Source organism: Sinohyriopsis cumingii, chromosome 1 (genome assembly GCF_028554795.1).
Source record: "Sinohyriopsis cumingii isolate HCF-2022 chromosome 1, ASM2855479v2, whole genome shotgun sequence".
Taxonomy (NCBI): domain Eukaryota; kingdom Metazoa; phylum Mollusca; class Bivalvia; order Unionida; family Unionidae; genus Sinohyriopsis; species Sinohyriopsis cumingii.
Window position 1 is genome coordinate 49,528,376 of NC_142961.1, and position 25,433 is coordinate 49,553,808.

Consider the following 25,433-nt stretch of genomic DNA (forward strand, 5'->3'; position numbering starts at 1 on the left):
CACCTGTCAGCAATTATTTAAGCAACAATTGAATACAGAATTCATTGAAGACAAACACAAAGAAGATTTAATGGCTTTATTGTTTATGGGTCAGTAAAAATAATATTAACACCTGTCAACTTTTTAATGACCTGATATCTCTAAAAAATAAACTATATTCAAAGTGCAGTAACTGATATTTGACACAACAGAAATATGTATTCAAAACAAGAAATTTTTAACATCTTTATTCATATGAAGAAAGATGCAGTGGTAAGATACTTCATGTGCTTCAAGAATGAAATACATCCTACCAAATTATTAATCAAACTCTTTTGTATTTTGACAAAAAAACTTCAAGAAATGGTGACATTTCAGGAGCCATGTGTTGATTGTTTTATGTCTGGATTCATGTTATAATGAAGCGTGTTATAGCAGACTTTCACAGTACAGAGACCACCTGTTTTGAGAGACCAGAATCTCCATGCACAGATTTATTGATTATATAGTGTTATGTTTTGTTTTGAGAGACCACCTGTCTTGTGAGACCATTATTTTTTGGCAGATGGTGTGGATTTTTAAGTCAGGTTCTACTGTATTTGCACTTTAAATTGTGGAAGTTGTGGGAGAGGTAGATTTTCTGAGTAAACCTTGAACACAAGTAACCAGATTTGAAAGGACACTTAGAATATATATATTGTTTTCCTTCTTTGTTTAAAGAAAACCTTTGAACCACAGTGTTAGTTGCATTCAGTATGTAAGATACTTATAGAAATGAACAGCATGCAGTTGTCCCTCACTATAAAGAATTTCAGTATAACATGGACCCTCATGTAACACAGGCATGGTCATATATCCCATTATACTGATTAAATTACACTTGTCCACATTATCTACCGCGGTAAAAGGTGACCTCGCATATCACTGTACACTGTATGGCAGGCCTGATCAGCATTATAGTGAGGGATTGCTATGCTGTGCACAACTTACCTCAGTGTAAGGTGACCTTGCCTATGTTAGGGTATGCTTTTATGGCTATCCTGGATAGCATTACATTAAGAGACCACTGGACAGTGTATATCATGATACACCTTATGACTGTTCTGAATAGCATTATTGTGAGTGAGCACTGTACTGTGCGTAACATATCCCAAAATAAGGTGACCTTATCTATGTCATGGTATAATTTTATGGCTGTCTGGAACAGCGTTTGAGTGTGAGACCACTATACTATGTATAATGCCCTAGTATAAGTGACTTTACATTATCACAACACTCTTTTAGCTGCCCCGGACAGTGTTTTTGTGAGGGATCACTATTTTCTCATGTATAACCTTCATCCAGCTGCAAACAGCATAGACCCAGATATGACAGGCATGGTTCTGTTCCTCATTCTAAGCCGTTTTAAGCAGACATGTTAGACTATTGTTTGCAGATCTATGTATATACTCAGCTATTTTAGGATGCTCATTATGCACTGGTGGAAATGGAAGGTCCTAATTAAAAATGCATTTGGTCAGGGACAATATTACATTCACTTGTGCACTACTGTTTCTGAATGGAACAAATTTCTCACTTAAAAAGTGCAGCATCAATGAGGTATTTTTGTATCAGGCATCTATAACCTTTACAACTTCTGTGCTAGGTCCACTCTGTTGTAGAGTGCTGGGTGCCAAGTCATATTCTTTTTAATACATACAGTACAAAACTTTTATTTGTACTGAGTGCACCTTTGCAAAGAGTCTGGCTTGTCACAATTGGCATGTGAGTCATAGGTTGCTGACACCAGGTATAAAGAGGAGCCTCATTATCTGGACATAATTCGCCAGGAATGGAATTCCTAAACGTTAATTTTTTCTGTTCATCAAAAAATCCACCTTTCCAGATCTGGAAATCAAAATCAGGGACCAAAGTGTAAAATTGCTATAAAACCTGTCTCGATAATCCGGAAATAATCCGTTCAAAAATAAGAAAATTGGAAAAATTGTGTATGAAAATACAGTCAGTCGGATAACACAGATTCACCTACACAGATTTGGAGGTGTGTCAATGTATCACTCCCTGATTGGTCAAATTCTAGTGGTAGGTTAAAGTTATCAATTGATCATGTGATTATGTGTGTGGACAAAATAAGAAGTGTGACCATATTGTAACCAGTGATTGTACAAACAATGTCTGTTTTAGCTTGTTGTTGATGGGTTTGTTAATGATTAAATAAACACACCGGGATTAAATTGTCCACGCTTTTGACATAACATATGGTTAATAAATTAAGTGTGTCATTAAGATGTTGTTTACCAATTGTATGTAACAATCACAGTTTATTGATGGCTGTACAAATACAGTTGATTGATTTAATATGTGGACAGTATAGGGCTTCATAAAATAAAATATGGATGTCAATTACACTGGACAACAAATTTTTACAAAAGTCATGTTACTGAAATAAAATTAGTCAATTCTTATCAATTTTTATGTGCTGAACACGAATATGACAGTCAAATTGCAAAATTGGCTCTAGTTTTTTTGTAATCTGCAAGAAATTAATGTTTACATAACGAAATGCATTCCAATAGTAAAAGGTCAACTGTAATAGCCTACCTATAAAAAATCAAGTCATTGACTACATCTTAGATTTCTTCGCCTGTCTCTTGTACAGCTGTTCGGGAGCATCTCTGAGGAGTGTCCAGCAGTAGTCAGCCAGCATTGTAGTGGACCATTTTCCCTGGTATCTTTGTTCCATTGTTGCGATATCTTGATGAAAACGTTCGCCGTGTTCATCACTAACAATACCACAGTTGCTAGGAAAGAAATCCAAATGGGAATGAAGGAAGTGAATCTTTAGAGACATATTGCAGCCAAGTTTCTTATACTTCATCAACATGTCTTCTACTAGTTCCTTATAGTTTTCTGCCCTAACATTTCCGAGGAAGTTTGTAGAAACTAGGCGAAAAGCATTCCATGCTTGTTTCGCGTCACCTTCCAGCAAGTTGTTGAACCGGTCATCTTTGAAAAGCTCTCGAATCTGAGGACCCACAAAAACTCCCTCTTTAATCTTTGCTTCGCTGAGTCGAGGGAATTTTTCATGCAGGTATCGGAATGCTGGCAAAGTCCGGTCAATGGCTTTCACGAAGTTCTTCATCAAACCTAGTTTGATGTGAAGGGGTGGTAGCAAGATTTTCTGAGCCTCAACCAGAGCTGGGTGTTGGATATTCTTCTCTCCAATGGCTACATTCTGCCTGTGAGTCCATTCCTTCCTCATGTAGTGCATTTCCCTTGCTCGGCTATCCCACACGCATAAGAAACACATGTATTTTGTATATCCTTGCTGCAGTCCCATTAAAAGGGCAACTACCTTCAAATCACCACAGAGGTGCCAGCTGTACTTGTTATACTCAATGGAATTCAGTAGCTGCCTTAAGTTATCGTATGTCTCTTTCATGTGGACAGCATACGCTACTGGAATAGATGGAAGAATGTTTCCATTGTGCAAAAGCACAGCCTTGAGACTCAGTTTCGAAGAGTCCACAAATAGTCTCCATTCTTGTGGGTCATGAGTGATTTTTAAAGCATTCATGAGGCCCTCAATATTGGAACAGAATATCAGATTACTTTCCTTTCTGAAGAAAGGCTCCAATTGCTGGTGGCGCTTTCGATATGCAGTAATTGTGACATCTTCTTCTAGAAGATTCCATTGTTGGAGTCTTGATCCTAGCAATTCTGCCTTGTTCTTTGATAAGTCCAAATCACGAATCAGGTCATTTAGTTCTTCCTGTGTTATTCTGTGTGGGGTTGATGATGCACCACAGTGAAAATCTGGATCACTGCATGCTGATGGACCAGGAGAAGAACAGGTCGACTCACCTTTGTCTTCGTCAGATGAATCAAGAGAATATTCTGCTGGAGGTTCTGGAATAGGAAGTCCCTCACCATGTGGAACTGGTCTCAATGCAGACGGAATGTTTGGGTATATTCTCGACTTCTTTCGCTTCGTTATTCCGCCGGAAAGAGGAGGAACCAAGCAGAAGTAACAGTCATTTAGGTGGTTGCTTGGCTCTCTCCACACCATTGGGACTGCAAACGGCATTGATGACCTTTTGCAATTCAACCACTGTGAAAGCTGTGTTGTACATGTAGCACAGCATATATGCGGAGCCCAAGGCTTGTCTTGGTCACCAACCTTGCATCCGAAGTAAAGATGATATGCCTTCTTCACTTGAGAATTGATACTTTTCTTCTGGTTGGCAAATGTCACTTCCCCACAAATATAGCAAAAATTGTCCGCGGTATTAACACACTTTCGAGGCATTACTGTTCTTTATTGTACGTAAATGGATAAAATAATAAGTTTTATGTAACAGTAGCTTGAACTGTCTCGCACAACGTCTAAAATATTTTAAATGCTGAACCTATCTGATTGGGCTTTATATAGTACACTGCTTACGTCAGCTTCAGCAGCCGCCTGGCATTAGTATAATAGGCCTACACATGTATAGTACACTGCTGACGTCAACTTACTTCAGCAGCCGCATGGCATTAGTATTGCATTGCATCAGAAAATGATGCAATCAACTGTGGATGATGTGAGCATGATGGTATTATGCAATGTTACATCATTATTCCGGATGTTGCTGCAGTCCTACTGGAGAAATTTACACAGTGAAACATAGAAAATGAGGTATTTGAATATCTTCAAAACGAGAGCCAATACAAATTTTTCACGGTTATATTCGTGTTCGGCACACCAAAATACTACAGATTAGGGCCTTTTCAAGTCAGTAATGATTTCACTGTTGACCAGTGTTATCAGCCCATTAGCTGCTGTAACAGCTGTAAAATATGACTTATAAAAATGACTGCATTTTATTAGTTTACCATAACGCATTGAACTGTGAGATATCAACTTGTATTCGTTGTACTTTTTACATATGTATTATGGCGACACCATCAAGCAAGCATAGACAAGTAGAGGTACCAACCAGCATAAAAAAAGAAGATTGCAGATCAATCTGCCAAAGAAGGTTACAGATTTCTTAAGGAAATTGACATAACAAATGTAGGTACAGTACTTACATGTACATGTACATAGTGTGATGTGTTCGATGTGTTAATTTTTTAAACTTATATTTACTGTATGTTTATGTGCTATTTACTGTACATGTATGTACAAGCGCATGTTATAATAATGTGATATAAACACAAGTCAGTAGATGTATTCATTAATTTATTTCAACCATTATTGAATATATAGTACATTTACAGTTAGCATATACATGTACATGTATGTATACGGTATGATGACGTCGTAAAATAAAAATGTGAATGATTCACTTATCCGGAAAACTCGTTAATCTGGACATATTCAGTGGGAACGAAGGTATCTGGATTAATGAGGCTCCTGAGACTGTATCTAGAGAACTTTTAGTTCCTTGTTCTCTTACCATACCCACATTTGTCAACTGAAACCCCATGTATCAGGACTAAAAGTGTTTTCTCATGAATTTGTGTTTACACTGATTTTCCTAATTTTTTGTCAGTACAATCTAAGCATTCAGTTGCTAACATCATGTGAAATTTCCAGCAAACAAACACACAAAAAGAACATTTAATAGGGCAACTGGATTCCAAGATTAACACACAAAAAGAGCATTTAATGGGGCAACTGGATTCCAAGATTAACACAAAAAGAAGAGCATTTAGTGTGGCAATTGGATTCCAAGATTAACACACAAAAAGAGTATTTAATGGGGCAACTTGACTCCAAGATTAACACACAAAAGAGCATTTAATGGGGCAACTTGACTCCAAGATTAACACACAAAAAGAACATTTAATGGGGCAACTGGACTCTTAACATTAATAAGATGAAGTCTCTATACGCACTGAATTTAGCTGTCACTGATTACAAATTGCATCATATAGCAACATTGAAGTATTATGAGATAGTGTGTGAAATTTTTCTCTTTAAAGAAACATTTTGGTTTCGAAAGCCATTAAGTGCACATATAGTCAGAAGGTCACTTTTTGGATTAAGGATATGTTAATCTAAAAGACACAAACTATTGAATATGCTAAGGACACTGCTGTGTCTAATGAGGAATTTAAAAATTTGTGTTATATATATATATATATATATATACACATTTTACTGTGTAAATAAATTGAGCAAAAATCTAGACCTTATTCAGGATTCTTTGGGGATTTTACCACAAGGAAAAGGTAACACTGTATATTACTTTTTGCTCAGTCGACTAATGTGTAGTCAAATAAGAGTTTGCTAAAAATCCCAACCTGAAGGATAATTGTGTTATAGGTATATTCGAATATGAAATAATTTCCCTCCATTTGTCAGTAAATCCGATGATCCAGTTCAGTAGTTCTGACAGCTGTCTGTAGAAATAAATTACATGCAACAGTTGGACCTATTATATGCAACTTGTTCTATTGCAGTAATTGTATCTTTTCTTTGTGAAGATTTCTTCTTTATGTAAATATTATTTGAATTCTGTTAAACTTGGCATTTATCAAGGTGTTATTTATGATACCAGCATAGTAACATTATTTAACAATTACAGTAATTCCTATTGGAATCTGTCTAGAATAAAATGAAATGTGTTCAGTTAAAAAAATTCATTTAAATTCATTGAAAATCAAGAAAATTTTAAATGTCTTTGAAGTATGTTAGTATCATTAGATGAGTTTAGCAAGGTAGCTAGGAAGGATCTACATGTATTTTAGAAGTAACTGGCACTAGAGAATGCATGGGGCCTTGACAGAAAACAAACTCAAAGGTGAACTTTTTGTGATTTACTTAAAGCATTGAAGTAAAAGGTTAAACCTAACAGAAATAGCAAAACTTGTAGCTATATCCATAAAAAACGTTATAAATATTTATACTGTTTTAGAATTTTGCAGTAAAGGTTTAAATTCAAGAAAGTTTATTATTGAGCTGTTTCAATCGCTATCATATAAATATTCATTCATTCATTCATTCATTCATTTATTCTCATTCATTCATTCATTCATTCATTCATTCATTCAAGTGTAGGTCTACACAGATAGACGTTTTACCAAAATGTAAATACATTGATCCCTCATATAACCTCTAAAGAAGAGTACATCCTATAATAATAGGTCACCTTATACTGGGATACATTACTTATAGTGTTACTGTCCCATTATGAATGGGATCCATAAACATACCTGCTTTTTAAAAGGGGTTGTGTTATACTGAAGTGTTTTATAAAATGGGTTGCATTGTACTGAGGTACTCTATAGTGAGGGACAACTTATTTCAACAAAGTATGGAATCAGTTGGATGAAGAGTGGGAAGGTTTTTTGTTGCTTATATAACAAATGTTAACTCTTCATGCAGCTGAGGTTGAGCGATGCAAATGTTGCAATACATTTTTGATATGTAGTTCTGAGTAAACCCATTTTTTTAATGACATGAGAAGGAATTATTTTGTGTAAATACAGTTTCCACACCAAGCCCCAGTTGACAAAAAGCATCAACCCGCCCATGATTAAGCCCCAGTTGACAAAAGCATCAACCCGCCCATGATTAAAAATAGTGGATTATCAAATCATTGTAAGCCTTTGAAAATCAGCTCCTCAAAGCTATATATTCAAGGACTTTGTTACCACTGTTTTAAAGAGACTCATTCAGAAGATTCAATTATCCACAATTTTGCCTCGAATGTGGGAGGTTGTGGGTTTGATCCCCGGCCGAGTCATACCAAAGACTTACAAAATTGGTACTAACAGCTTCCTCGTTTGGCGCTCAGCATTAAGAGTTAGTGTTAGGACAGGTTGGCCTGGTATCAGGATAATGTGACTGGGTGGGACATCAACTACATGTCTGCGACATGATGACCCAGTGCTAGACATCACTAAAATCTGCCACACTGCAGACATCATAGCGATATGACTGAAAAATTGTTAAAGCTATGTTAAAAAACCAAATCACACACATACACACACACATCCACATTTTTCTTGTGTACAAATACCCTTTTTCATGTATCTTACATGAATGTGGTCATACATCACTATACATGTATATCCGAAATTGCAATATTTTCTTGGCAGTATGTAACTCATCAAGACCATTCTGTCATTATTGCAATGCTCATGATCAATTTTTTTTATGTTAACATAGTTTGAAGCACATATTCCAGATGTATCTACACATACCTCAAAAGTGATCTGTACAGTTACTTCAATGCATAGGACACAAGTTAATTATCATATGGGGGCCCCCGAGTGGAAGAGTGGTCTAAAGCGCTCTCCATTACGGATCACTGCCATCTCACCTCTGTCTGCGTAGGTTCAAGTCTCGGATTCAGCCAATGTGGGTATGTGAGAAAGCTTGCCAGTAGCTTCTTGTGGGTTGGTAGTTCTTTCCGGGGTTTTCCAGGGTTCTTCCTCTACCATTAATACTGGCCGCCATGTATAGCCTATCTTGTGCTGAAAAATGGCATTAAACCATACAACAACAACAACAAATTATCATATGTGAACCTGAGATTGTTTTCCTTAAAATTTCAAGACAATAAAAATGACCTTAAAAGGGTATGCATTGCTATATACATCATACATCATACTGGGTCACTTGTATCATGATACATATCATATTGGGTCATTTGTATCATGGTACATATGTTATTTGTATTGTGATATTATCATATTGAGTCATTTCTATCCTGATCCATATATTGGGTCATTTGTATCATGATACATTTATTGGATTGTTTATATTATGATATGTATATTGGATCATTGGTGTTGTGATGCATACATTGGGTCATTTGTATTATGATACATATATTGGGTCATTTGTATCATGATACTATTATACTGTATTGTTTGTATTATGATACATATATTGGGTTATTTGTATTGTGATGCATATATTGGGTTATTTGAATCATGATAATATGTTGTGTGCATCATGATACATGCCATCTCATTTGCATTGTCATACATATTTTATTGTGTCATTTGTGTCATGGTACGTCTATTGTTTTTTGACCAAAGTGGTGATAACACTCCTGTAATTCCTTTTTAGTTTTGCAAGAAAATTCAGAGTAGCTGGTAATTTCAAGTTGTATCCCAAACATTTTATAAAATAATTGTTTCAAAACATTCGCTCTTTTCAGTGGCATTAAAAACTCAGCATGAAAATGTTTCACTGTCAATAAAATGGTAGTCCTTTCAATATTGTGATTCAAAAGTAAATTGCTTCAGCAAACAACTAAACCAACATTTACTCTGTTCATGGAGTTTTCAGTGAGCTCCAAACAAATTTTTGAACTTGCAAGATCAATCTTGCATGCCTTCATAGACTTCCAACTGGGAAATTTCAACCATTTCAAGCAGAGAATTATTAATTTTTGTTTTTCATGTTGTAAAAGTTTATACAGAGACCCACAGTGTAGGCATAACCAGACAGCTTGGTCAAGAAATGAAGCTGTCGTTGTTGTTGTTGGGTTTAATGCCATTTTTCAGCACAAGATAGGCTATACATGGCAGCCAGTATAAATGGTGGAGGAAGAACCTGGGAAAACCCCAGAAAGAACCACTGACCCACGAGAAGCTACTGGCAAGCTTTCTTACTTACCCACATTGTCCAAACCCAAGACTTGAACCCACGCAGACAGAGGTGAGATGGCAATGATCTGTAACAGTGAGTGCTTTAGACCACTCAGCCACTCAGGATCCCCAAATGATGCTGTCAGAAAATGGAAAATTTTGCCTTCAAATATTTATTTAAATACCATGTATTTTGGATATGGTGAGCACTACTTCTCAAGCAAGAAATGCACCTAAACAATCAAATCGAGTGTTGTCATTGAAGCCTGAAAAGTATGTAATAGGAACATTCTCTTTATTCTAATGTGTAGTACACTTGAAGAATAAATGTAGGAGCTTTGCAAGCAACAGTGTCAGAAAAATGCAGCTAAACATGCAAGGTGTATTATTATTGGAACATGAAACATGAATGAGTAAGGATGAAGTGTTTGTCAAAAGTTTTGAATATGTACATGATGTACAATAATCAAAACAATGCTGTTTAATCAAAATGGCTAGAAACTTGAACTTTCCGCTTATCTGCCAATTAGGTTTACTGAAAAGCTGTTATAATGTGCATACCATTGCTTGCTCAGCTTGGAATTATTTCACTTGCAGTGTTGTTTTTTTAAACTCCTCCTGCAACGACAGAATTCAATACAAGGCCAGAATTCAGTTTGTAAGATATGTCTTTGTTGCATGTATCAGACAGTGTTGTTAAAACATCCCTTGGATTGTCGTGATATTGTTTCCTACTGTTACATGATGAAAGAAATCAACTAAGGAGTTGGACATGCTCTCTGGACATGCACATGGGATGATTTTGAAGAATCAAGTCAATCTACAATGATCACAAAACTATTCCTTGGCCTACAAGCTTGAAATGTCATTTCTTTAAGACAAAATGTATTAATCAAGGTTCTGATAACAGATGTGTTGTTTAAAGGTAAATAGTTAAATATTGTACTTCAATTACATTTTTATCAGCATTATCAGTAAATCAGCTGACCGCTCTGGACCTAGTGGTTAGAACGTCTGCCTTGGATGCGGGAGGTCATGGGTTCGATCCATGGCCAAGTCATACCAAAGACTTACAAAAATGGTACTAACAGTTGCCTCACTTGGCGCTCATCATTAAGAGGTTAGTGTTAGGACTGGTCGGCCTGGTGTCAGGATAATGTGACTGGATGGGACATCATGCTACATGTCTGCGCCATGATGCCCAAGTGCTAGACATCACTATAAACTGCCACACTGCAGACATGATAGCTGTATGACCGAAATGTTTTGAAAGCTACATTAAAAATCCAAATCACACATACACACAGTAAATCAGCTTCATGTGTAATGTTGTAGAATGTGTGCTGAACCAGTTCTCATCAACTTGTGCTAAAGTTTCTACATTGACCTACAGTTGGTAATGGCGATGTAGCTAAGAGGCATGTATAATCTAATTTCATGACTGTAGAAGGAACAGTGACCCAGAAACTGAACAAAACATAAAAAGTGTATGATTACTGGGGTATGAAAATCAGGTCAGTGACCTACTTTGCTTTGGTGACATAGTACTCTTTAGGATGCAGCACATATCTAATTTTTTTTAACTGTATAAGCAACAGTGTTCCAGAAACTGATGTAAACATGATCAGTCAGGCATGAAACATAGGCCACAGTACCTTGCATTCGATTGATAGAGCTTGGAATTAGGTCACATAATGTTTATTTGATGGAATAATTTTAAAGCGTATCAGCTCTGGTGCATGTTGTATTGGTGGATTCACACACACATTGTAGGCTAAAATGATAGTGTGCTCATACTGCGTGGTAAATTGCCCTGTGGTGATCACTGCTTACTGATGCAACTTCAAAACAGCAATTGAATTTCTGTTGCTAGTCTGATTGTGAAGGGTTTGAATGGTTCATGCCTGTTACTCTTGGTGGTACTCCTTCAAAGATGGTTTCCTATGATGAGCTGTTTGGTGTAGAATGAGGGTTTTATTTCCTAAAATCAGCTAAAAATTTTAAGGCTAGAGTTGTGTGACTTTTTTTAAGACTCATTATGTTCTTGGGGCTTTAGAGTTATGATGATGTTACTTTCAGCTGAGAATTTTTTTTTTTTCATTCCAGTGTCAAGGAAAGCTTGAAATTTATAATAGAGCATTTAAATTGTTGGAAGATAATGAACACATGAAATAAGATACAGAATTTTTTAACTCATATTTTAAATATATAGTCGTCCTGAAAAGAAATATTTAATTGTATAATATTTTTTATGTGGACCAGTTTTTTAAGATCTTGCCACAGAGTATGCAGTTTTTTCCCCACCTGCAAGTAATTACAAAGCAAATCAGTTTTGAAAGATTGACAATTGACACATTAACATTTTGAGTCTTTATTACATTGTCACTATACTTGACATGTTCTAAACTTGTTCAAGGACTTGTTCACTTCTACACTCATTCGGTTAAAAAATATGAAACAATGAATTGTGATAAGGGCACTTGAAACCCTTTTAGCTTGGCATAATACAAAAGAGGTCTTTTTTTATGAAACCCACCATCATTGTGTATAATCTCAGCATGGCATCAGAGGAGTGAATAAGAATGTACAAATAATTATCTTTATATTCCCATAATTGATTTGCCTTCTTTCAAGTCCTATTGAGACAAATGACTGTCTTTCCTTGAGAACTAAATGACCTAGTCATTGTTTTGAAATAAATTAATTATACATTGTATTTTCGTTCAGTTGGTTTCGCTAAAACACAGCTTAACACTTTTTCTAAAAAGTTACAACTGTTATGAGATTACCCCTCTCTCTCTCTGCAATGTATCTGATTGAAAAAGTGAGAGAACATATTGAAGGTAAACATTTAAAGGCTAGTTTCATCAGCATTTTACAACTAGTATTATAGAATGTTTTTACCAAGCAATAAAACCCACACTATCACTGGCATTTTTTTTCTCAGAATGATTCTACTGCAACAAACTGATTTTCATAAAAGAGGTGTTTTTTTTACAGTACATATTGCATTTGGGAAAAATGACAATGCCACCTGATCTTGTTAAGACCATTTAAGGTTTAGTTGACCAATAAACATTATGCATAAATCCATCCTTATGGAGTGTGCATAAGTTAAGCGTTTCATGTTCCATGCAATTCTTAGGTTTTAGAATTCTCTTAGCACATATATGCAATATGAGATAACACAAGGGGTTATTTTTGCAAGATTACAATCTGACAGGTTTATGAAGTTAAATTTAGAAACAGTGCACAATGTTCTTAAACAGAGATGTTTATAAACCTAAAAAACCCATAGCAGAGACTGAAAAATTAACCCCATGTGGAAATTAATGATATGGTGTCAATTTCCTGAGGTTTTAAAATGGAACCACATACCTTGATGGTTAGGCTGTTGAGAAACCTTTATTGATCTGTCTCACTTTCACCAGTCCAATTATGTCATCTATCAAATTCTCTAGTGGCTCTAAATCCCTCACAAATCACTTGGAGATCATGTCATAAGATATAGTACAAAATTAACAGTTGGGTATGCAATGATAAAGTTAATTACCCTTGGGTGGTGGGTCTGCATTAATCTCAAAGCAAGTCGGAGAAAATTTTATTAAAACTTTTCATACAATGAAGCTTACATGTTTTATTACGAGCCAATTTTGTTCCAAATTTACTGTTGGTAAAATGTACTTGATGTTATGGTCAACTGGTGTTATAACACTGTATGTCATTTTATGTCAGTTGTTTTTAACCCCTAATAATGACAGTAAAAGGTGTTACAGTTTTGTTTTTTCATTTATTTTGTTTAAACTTACCTGCCTATAAGGCCAAGGGAGTTCATGGTAAGGCTCTGCTTCCATTGTGCATCTGTCCATTAATGATTGCTCGTTACCATTCTAGAGTATTTTGATCAAACTCAGAAGATGTGCTTATATCATTAAGATCTTAGATGACTGAACTTTTTACAACTTGAGACCATATTTCTGATGATTTTGATTAGATTTGACAGATTTCTTTTGAAAATCATCCCTTGCAGATCATTTGATTTAAGCCAGGCATGTAGGTTGAACATTTGAGGCTTGTTGAGCAGCAGGGATCCTGTGTGCTGCAACAGCAGATCCTCCCCCAACATGTCAAGGAGATTGATGAACCACAACCTTTGGTACCACAAAGAGGCCATCAGGTTGAACCATGACATCAAAATTCCTGACTCCCTGAAAAACATGAGTGATAATTCTGCAAGTTCTACACCCATGCATTATGGAGTCTCGCACTTAGGAGATGTAAAGTGGTAGTTTGTTGTTGAGCTTCATTGCAAAAATTTCTTCTATTGACCTCCCCAATACATGAAAGAGATTCTATTCCTGATTGGTGCATATAAGCCAAGCAGTATTATGTAGTAATGAAAGAGTAGTCCTTAGTAAAATGACTCCCAAAATATACATTACATAGATTTTACATTTATTTTTATGATAGCCAGGTAAAAATTATTTCTAAAGATGAAGGCATAATTAATATGCAGTTTCTCATATCAGAGTTATCCAAGAAATCACTCTTCACCTTTAGTAGTTCCAGCATAATCTCTGGTTTTATTTTTCATGTTCTTATTTTCTATAAAGTTGTGTTGTTGGTAGTTTTATTGTTTGTATCATCATAGGTTTAAATTACATGATATTGCAAAAGTGTTATGAGGAGATTTGAAAATAATTAAGACATTATTAAAAGTTCAGCGCTGTCCCTAATCCTCTAAGTGATAAATCAGCCAGGCTTTTAACACCCCTTCCTTGTGTTTACATAATGTGCCTTTTGATATACAGGTATATGAAATCAGGATCATGTATTAGCAAGATGGGCCCTTGCTCAAATAAATTATCAGTATGACAATAATACTGTCTAAAGGCATTTGACACATTGTTTAGTTACCACAGCAGCCATCTTGATAACATTTTATTCTATAAGATTTGTTGGGGTAAGGTATCATGTCATAGATGTTCTCAAAAGGCATTTTCGAAAATTTGTATGACACAAGGATGTTTAATTGATATACGAGATTAAATTAATACCAAGCATTGTTCATATATTTGTATTCTTTGATCACATCATTAAACAAAATTTGATTTCTCATATATATATATATATATATATATATATATATATATATATATATATATATATATATATATATATATATATATATATAGAATCAATAATACGATAATCATACAGAATTTATAAATGTGTTATATTTAACAAAATTAAAAGTAAGAATCATTAATTTAATAATGAGGTTTCATGTGGCAAATTTAGCACTTCTCAAAATAGCTTGTATAAGCGAAAATGCTGTTTCGGTTACAAAGGTTTACGTCATAATTTTGTCTGGTTGGTGGTAAATGAAAATGGTGCTGAACTGACTTTTGTATAGTTGCCACAGCAGCCATCTTGATAATATTGTTATAGCTATTTCTCCTGGATGGATGGCCATATTGATGTTGTGCTTTTGCCAAAGACTTCTTACGGTGTCTAGTTGCTTCTGAATGGATATAACGCCAATCTGATATCCAGGGTTGCCACTATGTCTACAATACAGTATGGCATCCATCAAGAAAATCTTGATAATGTTTTTACTTCTCCAAAATGGAAAGTCACATCATTAAATTGGTTTTTCATCAGAAGACTTGATGCATTGTTAGTCGTAAATGGAAATGGTGCCTATCTGACATCCACAGCAGCTAATTTGAAAATCTTGATGCTGAAGAATGTTAGAGATGGTTTCAACACTCGGCACTAAAATGAAGAAATGGTCTTATCTTGGATTCCTGGAAATTCTTTTTTGCCAGTAGAGCATGATTCCTTTCAAGGGATTCTTGTTTTAAAAGTTAATCTGAAGTGACCCCACATACACACAATTACATCTTTAAGTAATACTGTAATGTCAACATCTTGATAATTTTAGAAACACTTCTTTCTTTCCTTAATTCTTAAAATTTGTGATTATATATATATATATATATATATATATATATATATATATATATATATATATATATATATATATATATATATATATATGTTTGAAGGCAGTGATTCAGGATTATCAGAGATGTCTGTAGGGGGAGTAACCTGTTACCCACAGAACACCATGGAAACAAATAACAAATACACAATGATTAGCTAGGACATATGTCAACACATGCAGTAACCAGGAAGTGTGTGGCAGGTGCAACTGTACCTGCAGTTATGTTGCAATCTGTCGATGAATATCCAAAAGTGTTTTGTGTTTTGAATAGGAAGAGATTCAAACCAAATGAATGGAGCCTTTCCCAACTAAAACACCTCTGACATTATTGGTACAGTGATGATACGGTCATAGGAGTTGTTCCCCTTGCATTTGTTTCAGTTTAGCATAAGGCTTGTTAACTTGTCGGTACAAATTAAATGGCCTCATTCCGGAATAAATAGGGGATAATTGTTTATCTTCCTGTTTATTAGTAGGTAGATTTAGATTCTTATTCTTTCCATTTCATTAAAAAGTAACCTTCATTTATTTTCTTTCTGGTTTTGGGTGGGTGGGTAAAAAATATATGTACCAGTTCTGACATTGCAGGTAAAGATTTAAATATAATTTATAATATTATTTGTATTGTTGATTTAGATTTTCTATGTGATTAAAAAGATCTGGGAACTAATAAGCAGAAAATTCATAAAATTGATTTGGGAGGTGTGAGCAATATTACTTTCATATCTTTCTGTCTCTCTCTCTGTCTCTTTGTGTCTCACTCTCTGTGCAGTTGTAACCCGTTCGATACAGCCTTTAGTTCCTAGTCCAAGGTCACAGGTTTGCTATTATCCAAGGCCATCCAGGGTTGCCTACCTCGGATATTTCAGCATGATATAGCTAAGATATTTATCAGGGTGCCATTAAATACTTTTCTGAATCAAAGTTTTTAACACCTATCAGTTACAAAACTCTTTTTCAGTTGCACCTGAACAAGATCTGATGTATTTGCAACATAAATATTTTTTCACATGACTTACTGTGTTGCAGGAATTAACCCAATTATCAAGTAACATGTAACTTGCTTACCCAACATAAATGACTCACCTCTGAAACCATATAATGAAACTTGAACAGTCCTCTTTATGTATTCAGCTTTGTAAGTTTCAAAACCAGCTTCTGCATAAAGTCAATCTTTGCTTCCCTGTTTGCCTTATTGGAACCTTTACTTTTACTTTTACTTTGCCCTGATCATATTTATGCTCCAAGTTTCCTCACAATTATAATGTTACAGTGAGTGCATCAAATAAAGTTCATGTGTTTGGCATCTCCAGTTTTTTCTTGTGGGTCAGTGGTTCTTTCCTGGGATTTCCCGAGTTCTTCCTCCACCATTAATACTGGCCGCCATGTATAGCCCATCGTGTGCTGAAAAATGGCGTTAAACCCTAAAACAATGACAACAACAACTTCTAGCTTGGACACAGAGATATATATCATAATTGTTGAATAATTATTGGTTACTGCATTTGTATGGGAAAATATGAACGAGCTTTTTCTGATTAATACTGTACAACTGTTTTATTATATACTCATTTTCTCATTCTACCTATTATGACAATACTAAAACAGCAAAAAAAGTTTAAAATGTATTATATTGCAAGTATATAATAGGCAGAACAAACTGTTTTCTAGGTCAAAAATTGGAGTGTACATTATGCATTAATGCACCTTATACACACCAAAATACAGTATCTGTGACAAAGCCATTCAGATCAAGCATTCCTTCCACACCTCAAAGTTCAATGACTGTACTATTAAATTTATTGCTTGTGCCATAAAAACACTATACAATGTTAGAGATTTTCTTTAATAACAAGAAAATCAGACTTTTCATCAAGTGATAAATAGACTCTTACAATTGTACTCATTATAGATGAAATGTTGAATGACTTCAGTCTTTTCCATGCAGGGTTTACATAGGAACGCAACTGCTATAGTTAGAACGTCCGCCTCGGATGTGGGAGGTCGTGGGTTCGATCCCTGGCCGTGTCATACCAAAGACTTATAAAAATGGTACTGACAGCTGCCTCACTTGGTGCTCAGCATTAAGAGGTTAGTGTTAGGACTGGTTGGCCTGGCGTCAGGATAATGTGACTGGGTGGGACATCATGCTACATGTCTGCGGCATGATGCCCCGGTGCTAGACATCACTCTGAACTGCCACACTGCAGACATTGTAGTGATATGACTGAAAAATTGTTAAAGCTACATTAAAAATCCAAATCACATGCACAGACACGCAATTGCTAGATCTACTATTTATCATGCAGAACCAAAAGGGGGTTCTCTGTACACAAATTTTCTGTTAAATACTTGAATGATTTAGTAGGTGTCAAGTTTCCATCTCATTTATCACTCTCTGCATGCAGAAAGTGAAATGAGTGTTAACTGATTTCACTTCACATTTCAGTTCCAGTTGAAAAGAAAGGATCAACATTATTTCAGGGTTCATACCTGTATCATATTTATCCATGTAAAATTGCCACCCAAATGTGAACTATATTGATCATGCAATAATGCACTTGTGGATCAGGCTCTGTGCTGTTTGATTAAACATAAGTAGAACCTATAGCATTCATACTTTATTTATCCATGAAATGTACTTGTAGATCTGGTCTGTGCTGTTTGATTAAATATAAGTAGAACCAACAACATTCATACCTTATTTATCTAGCTTTATCTGTCTTTTTGCAGTTTTGTTTTTCACCGCTTCTGTGGCCTAAATGAATTAGAGCATCCACCTTGGATGCCGGAGGTCACAGGTTCAAATCCCAGCCGAGTCATACCAAAGACTTATAAAAATGGTACTAGTATATGCCTTGCTTGGCACTCAGCATTAAGCGTTAGAACTGGTTGGCCTGGTATCAGGATAATGTTACTGGGTGGGACATGATGCTACATGTCTCGGCATGATGCCCCAGTACTATATACATCACTACAAACTGCCATACTGCAGACATCGTAGCAATATGACTCTAATTGTTAAAGTTACGTTAAAAACCAAAACACACACACACACACACACAAACAGCATTCATACCTTATTTATCCTTGTAAAATGGCCACCCAAATGGGAACTGCATTCTTCATGTATGGTGGCAAACAATAGACCTTTAGATCAAGGTCTGTACTGTTTGATTAAACATTTGTAGAACCAGCATCATAGACCATGATCAGCTGATGCATTATGTGGTGGCTGTTGTGGTCAATACTGTTTACATTTAGGAGTATATTGTGGTATGCAAGGAAAAATAATCTTTTCAGACAGGTTTTATTTGTTTGTTTTCATTTACATTTACTGAAAATAACATAAATACTTCTGAAAATTATTACCTCAGATGCCAACAGCCATATGTCTGCCCATGCAGACTTCTTGTAATTACCATATCATTGCACCCTTTAAATAAATACACATGTAATGGGATACCATTTGGTAGGTGAATTACCTGTTATATGTAGAGCATCATTTTTATAAAGAAGCATTTGGAAAACATGATACAAAGATGTTTAATCAGTCTGTTGGAATAAATGATCACATCACATTGTTTATATATTTGTCTTTCTGTGTTCACAGCTATTTATTAGTTTTTGATGGAAGTTTTGTAAAAGTTGTATGTTTGGTATGGTATTATACTTCACATCCTAGCTCAAATTAATAACTGCTTTGCCTTGTAGCTGCAATATTATAACTGGACAGCTCCCTTTGAGATTGGGGTGGGTGGGCATAACAATACTTCATGGAAGATATATGATGTGTACTCCACTCCCGCGTTAATTCACTGACCTGCTTAGAACGTGGTGGCAGGCATAGATCACATTTTGTTTTTGAGAAAATGCTAGAAGAATTGACCCTTATTTTATGTACAATGAAAAGAAATTGCCGTCAAAGTTGGTAAATAAAACCCTGATATATTGCTTGTTTTATCATCGATAATGGCGGTTAATGTCCAGAAATTTGAATCAACATCATGAAATTTTCCGTTCATAATAAGAAGTCTCTTTTTTTTTTACGTTTTCTAGTCAAAAACAATTCTCAGTACAGTGTTTTGTGCAAAGAACAATCTTTGATAAATTTCATATTGTGAAAATGTTGTTAATACCTACTGGTGGCAACACTAAATTATGAAATAAATACCAGTAGCATTGAAATAAGTTTTGTCTGGTGAAATTTGTGTTTTGGTTTTACATTTTAATTCAGTTTCAGTATAATCATCATAAATGCTGTATGCCCTCTTGTATTTCAATGAGCAAAATGTCTGATGTCACAGTTACGTCCAAAGGCATTTCTGTGATAACCTATTTAACTGTTGACTGTGTTTTTTTCTCCAATTTTGCGAACATATTTTTTGTATTGTTATACTTAATTAATAAGGAGAACTGCTTTGTATTATCACATTAATTAAGTCGTTTGTATCAAATCTGTTAAAGGGATTGGAATGGGAAAAAAAATGTTTAAAGATCCAATAAATTCATTTCATTCACCTCTCAAACACTGTTATAAATATTATTGTGTACCTGGTTGGAAAAAATTTAACAGAAATTATCCTAGTCAGTTACAAATGTGATCAAAGATGGTGAAGCAACTGAGTAAAAGGAGAACGTGGTGAATTCAAAGATACAGTTTATTGCAAATGCATAATGCGGGCCCCGAGTGGCCGAGTGGTCTAAAGTGCTCTCCGTTACGGATCACTGCCATCTCACCTCTGTCTGCGCCGGTTCGAGTCTCGGATTCAGCCAATGTGGGTATGTGGGAAAGCTTGCCTGTAGCTTCTCATGGATCGGTGGTTCTTTCCGGGGTTTTCCCCGATTCTTCCTCCACCATTAATATTGGCCGCCATGTATAGCCTATTGTGTGCTGAAATGGTGTTAAATCCCACAACAACAACAACAACAAATGCCTAATGTCCCCTTGCCACTTTCTATTTCAAGTGTGAATCATAAATAATTCTTCAGTTGAATTTTTTAATAAACATTTTGCTAAATGTCATGAAAACGGTCTCCAGATGCTGCATACATGGAGCTTATTCACACACATTCAGAATGTGCCTTTTCTTGATAACTCGTGCACAACAGGGTCCAAAAAGATAGATGCACCATAAGCGAGGGCACAAGTTACCAATGGACATCTGAGAAATGAAGAAGGTGCCATCCTGGCTAGACATAGAGAAGACCATGTGTGTTGGGTAACAGCACTGTTTAATGGCTGAATACTCATTTATAATCACATTGGGAATAATTGTCTATAAACAGCTTTATCTAATGAAAATGTTCGCTTTTTAGTATAAATTACCTTTATTTTCAAGATAACCAACCTGTGAAAGATCATGAAAAACATAACTCTAAGAGCTTTCAACACATCACTTAATGTGCACCTCATTGTGTACCGGCCGAACATTGCGTATTACACCACTACTTTTGCTCAAAAGAACAAGATTCCTTTTGAACAAGAAGAAGATTATGCTGAAACTCGACTTTTTTAAAATTGTTTTATTACTGAAATATTGATGCCATTATTTCATTGTAAGTAATAGTGAAACTTATCATCATTGAGCAAATCTCTCTGAACACCAAATTCAGGAATTTTAAGTCTACTACAAACTTCTGAACATTTTTCCACAATGAACATCACGTGTGTGTCTATATATATATATATATATATATATATATATATATATATATATATATATATATATATATATATATATAAAATTTGCCCTAGGTTAAATCACACCCTTTGCCATTTGCATTAGGTGTCCCCTCCCCCAATGTAACCATGGTGAGCCCACCCAAACTTTGCATTGGATGATCATTCAATAAATTTAAATGGAATTTGTTTTCTCTTCATATATGTGCTTCCAATCTTTCAAGGAGAAAATAAATCCATGATTACATTCTCACTTGTATAAACAGGAAAATTTTGCTAGACATTTTAAAGCAGATTCAGCTTCTGCAGATATTAGAGCTGGGTACCATGAAAAATTTGTACTGTAGTATGCCTCAGTATTTCTGAACATACTGCAATGTGTACCATGGTACACCTGTACCACAGTTACATTAATTTCATGTTCTGGGATAGGGACCTGAGACATGTTTTTGAAATTTCCATTTGTCAGTAGGTGAAAAAAAATCTTGCTCTGATTTATATTGCAAAATAACAATATATTATATCCATTATATTATGTGAGAAGAAAATTATCTTCAGATAAAAGAAAATAAAATAGCTAATAAATTTGCAGCCCCACCCCATGGAAATTATATGGTTGGTACCTTATTGTAGATGAATTTGCTTTGTTAATGTTGTGTAAGTTATGATCTAAAACTGTAACTAAAGTGGGATATTTGAGCTTGCATTATATTTGGCACCCTATAAAGTCCTTCGTTGCTGACATCAGAGAGCTTGTTGATCAAAATAGGAAGTGTTGATACTGAAGCTTGCAGAAAGAACACTGGCTGTGCTATTGATGTAATAGGCAGGAAAACTGGAGTAGTATGCCAACACCCAAGAAAGATGTTTATCAGAGAGGGGCTTCAAACATAAAATACACTTAAAGGAGACTAGAAATCAAAATTTTCCTTCTACGTATGTAATTCTCTACAGATTTTAATTCGACTGACATGTTTATAAATTAAATATCGTAAGCGGGTAGTGATTTTATTGCATGGAAGATACCACGATTCCGTAAATTGCCGAGTTTTTCCGAGTTTTAATGAGACGACAGATCACGTGGTACCGTGACGCAATACTAGCCAGTCCTCGAATACAAACATAAACATTGGCGAGCGAGGCAGACGGAACGAGACCACTTTAGGGTTGCACATTCAAAACTTGAATCTGCAGTCTGATATAATAGTTTATGTACTGTACTGGTCATTGTTAAAAGAATTTTTTTAGGCACAGGCCCCGGGCTGGTGACTTAAATAAACTCAAGCCCTGACTGAAATTCCACAAGCCCGGACAGTTCATACCTGTCAACTCTCAAGCCGGGAGAAAAACCTCCTGATTTTGGGGGTATTTCCTCATCTACATCCCGATCTCGTAATATCTCTAAATTTTTCGCAGCGAAGTCCCGATAATTACATTATGTCTGTCAATTTTCATTTGTCAGAAGAAGAAAAAACCAACCCCAAACCGTTTATAAATAGATATAACGTACGCAATCCACAGTCTAAGCTGCCACACTGCAGACATCGTAGTGATATGGCTGAAAAATTGTTAAAGCTACGTTAAAAATTCAAATCACACGCACACACGTCTAAATCCGGCACTGGACGAAATAATTAATATCACACAACAGTTTTTTCTTCTTTTTTTTCTTCTTCAGTAAATAGAACGTGAAAATTAAACATTATTAAAGTAAATTTCAGATGTTTTTAAACAACTACAACAGTACTATAGTATAACAAAATTAAAAGAATACAATTGTCACCAATTAGCTTAAATGAATGATCACTGTGAAATTTTCTCTGCAAACAAAAATCGCATCTCCATTTCCGCCAAAGAAACTCGGCCAGTTAACACCTGACATTCCTCGACCGTATATGTAAGTTTAATTACCATAATTAAATTAAAAGGAATAAAACAAAATATACCATGCAGTATATGTGGCCCTAAGGAACTAATTCTGAATAAATATTTTGTTCAGCAAACAGTGTTACATGCATTAAGACTTAAACCTGAAGTCCATGGCATCGTAAGTAACAACCAAATAGGCATCGTTTATTTTGGCAATCAATTGCTGGTGCTTACACATACACACACACTGTCGAACAGGGTTTCTTTGAAGTATGTCCGAAGGGCAGTCCTTTTCACAAGATCAATGCAAGGATGGAGTATGTTCATCAGTCACATCGGCTTTATTGTGATGTGATGTGATGTGATTTTGATTTTTAACGTAGCTTTAACAATTTTTCAGTCATGTCGCTACGATGTCTGCAATGTGGCAGTTTATAGTGATGTCTAGCACTGGGGCATCATGCCGCAGACATGTAGCATGATGTCCCACCCAGTCACATTATCCTGACACCAGGCCGACCAGTCCTAACACTAACCTCTTAATGCTGAACGCCAAGCGAGGCAGCTGTTAGTACCATTTTTAAAGTCTTTCGTATGACTCGGCCGGGGATCGAACCCACGATCTCCCGCATCCGAGGCGGACGCTCTAACCACTAGGCCACCGGAACGGTCACATCGGCTTTATTGTTTGCGTACTTAAATCAAAACTTTAGCTATTTTGCAATTTAGCCAGAGCTGACCAAAATATGCAAAATGGGCTTGTCCTGGGGGAATAATAAGGCGTATCACATGGAGAAAAGGTACGTCCCATGGGCGCTCGCACATTGGGGCAAGGGGTTGGGTCAATAGTCCCCCCCCCCCCCAGTTTCTATTGTCAGCCATTTAATGTGAAACTTTGACCTCTTTTCTTTTAATCGCTGTTATTTAAACTGCCCAAGGAATAATTTTATATCAGTTCCAATCATTACAGATTACCGTTTATACATACTACATGTATACAATGATTTTTTTTAAAAATTTGTAATTTTTATAAGATTACTGAAAATTTTGTTTTCTCGAAACACGACAGGTTTAGAATATTATTTCTGGCAAAGCCTCCATTTGATTAAAATCAAATCTAAATTTCACCTTGGACAGTAGTGATTTGATTTAGATTGTGCCGTGTTAAGGCATGCATGTCAACATCTTGAAAATACATTTACTAATTTCACCAGCGCGATCAAAGTTTCCTCAGGCAATTTTTGTTTCGACAAGCCTGACGGGCACCTCATTTTGAATACAGGATGGGCCGGAACTAAAATCAGAGGGACCCAGGGTGTCGGGCTATCCGATTTATTTTTAGCACTGCTGGTGTAAATAAAAGATCTGTGAATTGATTGTTGCATTGTGTGGTCACTTACTCGGCCTTCTGCCTATTTTCGTAACTCACACATTTAACACTTTTCCCAGGATTTAAAATATTCAACGTTATGTCTGGAACAGAGCCAACTTTTTGTCTAAGCCTAGCATTTGCGTATCCTTGAGCTGCCATTTTTTCAGAATCCCTCTCGTAACAGTTCTTTGAGAAATGTAACGAGCACATAGGGCTGTATGGTGTTGCTTTGAAATCGACTCGTTTGTAATAATGTATCCATTCTTTCAGTATGCCTTTATCTTTCGGAAAAGAAAAAAAAAATGTTGTCCACTGGCTTTTCTTAATGTTTTATTACACCCGTAAGCAACGCAAAACGGTATTGTCTTTTACTCTGGCAACTCCCACTTGGGCTGCTGGAGTCGCTACTATGACGTCACATCCCGAAAGTAACCGAATAGGCGCGGAAATTTTGCATACGATGTCACGGAAATTCAGCTCCTAGAAGATAGGCCAATATTTTAATATTGGCATTTCGGTCGCAAATGATACTTCAGAATAAGGTTTACTGCTATAGTACCTTTATTATTATCCAATATTTCCATTGGTTTCTGGTCTCCTTTAAGGAGCAGGGGCCAGTTTTTATGTACAAATTTAATGCTGCAATCAGTGACCTAGTATAAAAAATCATAAAAAATCAAATACACAAGTAAGGTCAAAAAGGTCTGTATTTTTCTATACCAATATTAAAACAAAGCCTAAGAATATTATCCTCTTGAACAAATAAGAAGTTTATGACCCCAACCCAAAATTTCTACCTGCAATTTGAATGTCCAACGGTCATTTTTGACACCATGTGATGCTCACAGTGAAAACACAAGCCCTTTTCCTAGATGACAATTCTACAAAACAGTGTGTACTAAACAAGCAGATTCAATTAAAAATAG

The 25,433-nt window shown here is 35.6% G+C and overlaps 1 protein-coding gene across 8 annotated transcripts in view; it reads left to right on the forward strand.

Annotated features, from left to right (window-relative positions):
* Positions 1 to 25,433, forward strand: part of LOC149806839 (uncharacterized) — a 247,442-nt gene that overhangs the window by 119,007 nt on the left and 103,002 nt on the right. The window lies entirely within an intron of this gene.